At 38.9% G+C, this 4,358-nt stretch overlaps 1 long non-coding RNA gene across 1 annotated transcript in view; it reads right to left on the bottom strand.

Annotated features, from left to right (window-relative positions):
* LOC143282033 (uncharacterized) overlaps positions 1-3,137 on the bottom strand; it is a 3,294-nt gene extending 157 nt beyond the window's left edge. The window contains exons 1-3 of the long non-coding RNA XR_013055207.1: positions 2,771-3,137; positions 1,851-1,948; positions 1-1,227 (exon numbers count right to left, since the gene is read on the bottom strand). The exon at positions 1-1,227 is cut by the window's left edge and continues 157 nt beyond it. This is a non-coding gene — a long non-coding RNA (uncharacterized LOC143282033). The remainder of the gene's footprint in view (positions 1,228-1,850; positions 1,949-2,770) is intronic.
* Positions 3,138-4,358: the final 1,221 nt, after the last annotated feature.

The raw sequence follows: 4,358 nt of genomic DNA, 5'->3' as shown, positions 1-4,358 counted from the left end.
ATCTGACTCTAAATTCCAGTTCACATTGAACCATGGACAGACTGGACTGTCGTTTCCAGATCTGGTTTATACACAGGCTATTACAGAAATCTGGGACATGTTTCAGATCTTCAGTTGTGTGTTTGGCAATATTTAAGATTTTAAACACAAAAACCAATTTTGAATTTATGCATTCATTACAATCTGCTTCTGAAACCAACTGTCCGAAAGTAACATTAAAAGTAATTATTCATCAACTAGTTTGGCAAGTCTGATTTTAGAGCCTTTTCTCACTTCTATCATTGCAAATGGTAAACGCAATCATGATTTATTGGGAACTTTCATCATACTTCTTTCAATAATCCATTTTACTGGAATTTTTTTCTAACAACTGAAACCAAATCATTTAGAGCAGGGTTGTTGTTTTTCCACAACTTTCTTATATTCTGATTCAGTATTTGATTTATTTATATTCTTCTTTGGGGCTAAAGGACTTTTAGAAGATAGGCGCTGTTATGGTGATTGCAAACACAGGACAGATGAAATGGCAAGTTGGCTAACTAAAGTCATTCGGATGAGACAATATGGTCCCATGTGCAGCATGCACTTAGCGCACGTAAAAGAACCCACAGCAACAAAAGGGTTGTTCCTGTCAAAATTCTGTAGAAAAATCCTCTTCGATAGGAAAAACAAATAAAACTGCACACAGGAAAAAATACAAAAAAAAAAAAAAGGGTGGTGCTATAGTATAGCGACACACTTTCCCTGGGGAGAGCAGCCCAAATTTCACACAGAGAAATCTGTTGTGATAAAAAGAAATACAAGTACAAAAACAAATACATAAAGACTGGAACATGTCAATAAGTAAAGTTCAAGATAAGGAATGCAGGTTTAGACACATACACACTGTACAGTATTTTATCTCTCAGGTTTATCAATGCCACATCCACCAGATCTCTGCAGCTAAGTGGTAGATGTTTTCAAGACCATCAATGCTGCAAAAAACAGAAAAATAATGTTCACCAGCATCACTCCCAGTGGCACTGTCTATAGAGGGTCTGTCAGGTATGCCCAAACACACATCCATAGTTGTCCAGTAATGATGGTGTCATTTGAGAACATTCTGCTACCCGCAGGACTGTCTTTAGTTGCTGGCTGTTGAGGTGTGGCATCTGTGACAGATTGTCGCTTCCTCTTCCTTGCACCTTGTTGAAAATGCAGTGGCTCAATACTCAGAATGCATCTGACCTGTTCAGAATACAAAATTTGTTAAGAAAACAGAAATATCAATTTTTTCGTGCATCAAATATAAGCTGCTAAGTGGTATACATTTTCAATTACAGTTTATAGTCAACTGTTTACAGTCAGTGCATATGTTTTGAATTATAATCATATATTATACACAAACACTACACACTTGTGCACAAATACAAGAGATTTTCACATGATACACACAAACAGCTCTCTGTTCTCCAAACCTTACCAAAGGAACTTTCAAGCTTTGATATTTCTTTGCTATTGTACAAGATAGCAATAAATACAATACTGACAACAAAAAAGATACCAAAGAAGCCACTTTTTATACACACATAAAACAACAAACACAAAAACAACAGCAGAAAACACTAGCTATCAGCATACTGGGGGTTTTTTTTGGTTTTTTTGGGTTTTTTGCGGGGGGATGGGGAATATTTCCACCCTCAAGTCAGATACAGGTGAAATTTCCAGATTGTGGTCATATAAATTAAGATTTGTGAATTCATTATGAGTGTTTCACTGGCAACAAAAAGTCATTACATCTTCCACATCTGCGTTAATATCTCTTTACTCATTTATTTTATTTTATTTTACCATTTTACAAAGATGATTACCTGAAAGGTGCAGTGCACAAGCACTCGGGCGCTCCATGCGAACATCGTGGATTTCACAAATTGCTGTCCTCTATTTCTTCAATCGATAGTCTCCATTGCTACAACCAAACACTATACAATGAAATGCCATTGTTTGCACAACAAGAAAACAAATACAAAGCATAAAGTTGAAAAAACGAAGCCTTCTTTTTCCTCTTTCTGCCTCTCTTGATGGCCCGTATTGCTCGACATGACGGAGAGCCAATCAATTTTGAGGATTCACACCACGTGACGCCTCTGTAAGTCATATAAACACAGAACTCTCCAGGGGTCTTTTCACTGAAATAAATTCCAAAAACACATGCAAAGGAAGTTATATAATTAAAGCTGAAGCTGGGGACCACATTGGCATTATTTCACAGGGTGTTTCCAGTATTGTACATGTGCAGATTTATGTACACACACACATATATATATATATAAAATCATTATATATGTGTGTGTGTGTGTGTGTGTGTGTGTGTGTGTGTCCCATGTCATTGACTGAAGAGGCTGAAGCAACTCTTGTTCAATAGATGTGTTTTGTGTGTGTGCGTGCATGTTTTGTTTTTTTTGTTTTTTTCTTCTTTTCTTTTTTTTCTTTTTTCTTGTTTTTTTGTTTTGTTTTTTTGGGTTTTTTTTTGTTTTTGTTTTTTTTTGGGGGGGATGTGGGGGGGTTGTTTTTTCGAGTGTGTGTGTGTGTGTGTGTGTTTGCGTGCGTGGGCGCGCGTGTGTGCGTGCGTGATTGTGTGTGTGTGCGTGCTGTGTGTGTGAGACTGTCACTGTCGGTAAAGTGACTGCACTTTCACTTTCCGATATATTTCGAAGCAGCTAAATACAGTTGCAAAATATATGTTCACCAGGCCGCCGCATAAATTGCCCTCGTGAAAAAACAATAATACCTTGATTTATGATGATGTGTTGGTGAAGGCGAATCTGACGCAAGTGAACTAGATTTCTGACGACTGCTCGTGTCGCTCATCCTCGTCGCCATGTTTGATTTCTCACTTCGTGATGAATGTGCTGACATTACATGCACTGATTCTTTTTTTCTTTTGTTTCCAAATTGGCCGATTTCATGCTTTTCGTCGGTAAAGTCGCTCTTTAGAGTAACGTTTTTTCTTTCTTTCTTCCTTTCTTTTTTTTCTTTCTTTCTTCTTTTTTTTTCTTCCAATGAGCACACCCTTCACAAAAAGCGCTCGACGAGCTGCGTTAAAAAGAGTAACTTCCCTTGTGAAAAAGAAAAAACCAAAACATTCGCAGATTAAAAACAACCCAAAGTGTTTCTGGAAATATGTTAAAAATAAATTGAACATAGCCACAGGCATCAGCTCCCCAAAGAGAAAAGATGGGGGCGAAGTCCAATCTTAGCATGCTAAATTATTGCGACTATTTCACCACAGCTGACAAGGCAAAAGCAGACGTCCGTATATTTTTTGTAAACAAGTGTGAATGGTGATGGTGTTTAATTTGTGAAATTTGATAATAGGTTGGATTAAGAAATAAAAACATTAAATGGAATTTTGGTGGATCTATTTTGTCATGGATCAATATCCTGTTGGCGACTCCACTTTTGTAGCCGTATATTAACCCAAGTGGTATATACATGAGAGATGCGTCTCTCGTTTTGCCTTTGTAACGTGTTAGAGTTACTTCCCTTTTGTTTAATATTGGTTACAATCTCACTTTCTCGCTTAAGCAGTGAATCAAGATGGCAGAACAGGGAAAATCGACGAGAGATGCTAGCTAACACACCATCATGTTCAAATGGTCCTCCTCCTAGAAAACCAGCTCAACAAAGTGGCACGATCATCATAAAATCAACTAGATGTGAAAATGATAGTGGCAACTTGACCACTGAGCAAAAAATGTTGCTGATCTCTGCTGAGCAGTGGGACTTTGTGACCAGACAACTTGGGAAATTGGATCAACTCGACATTGTGACACAAACACTTGATGCACTGGACGCTCAGCTTAGTGAAATCGATACAGCGATGCAGTTCCAAAGTGAGGAGCTGGAAACGCTTAAGAAAGAGAACAAAGAGCTGAAAGAAGAGTAAAGTGAGTGTGCGATTGGAGGGAACACAACGAACAGTACAGCAGAAGAGACTGTGTGAGAATTTCGGGAGTGAAGGAAAACCCAGAAGAAAAGACGGACGAGGTGGTGATTAAAATGGCGAAGGATCTAGGCGTGTAGCAGGACAGCAGAGACATCTCTACCAGCCACCGAGTGGGAAAACGAGTTGGCAATAAACATCGTGCCTTGCTCGTGAAGTTCATGACGCGTCGCAAGAAGGAAGAGTTGATGAAGGCAGCAAGGACCAAAGCAAAGTCAGTCCCAGCTCTGTGAGGGGCCTTCTTCAATGAAGACCTTTTCGACCTGAGAGCCAAAATGGCCATCCATGCCCGGTGATGTGATGGAGTCAGAAACGTGCCCTCAACGAATGGTAAATTAGTGTGTTTCCTCCACGAAAAGAACAGAGAAGGGAG

This window comes from Babylonia areolata, chromosome 5 (genome assembly GCF_041734735.1).
Source record: "Babylonia areolata isolate BAREFJ2019XMU chromosome 5, ASM4173473v1, whole genome shotgun sequence".
Taxonomy (NCBI): Eukaryota; Metazoa; Mollusca; class Gastropoda; order Neogastropoda; family Buccinidae; genus Babylonia; species Babylonia areolata.
This window is presented reverse-complemented; position numbering and strand designations above follow the sequence as displayed.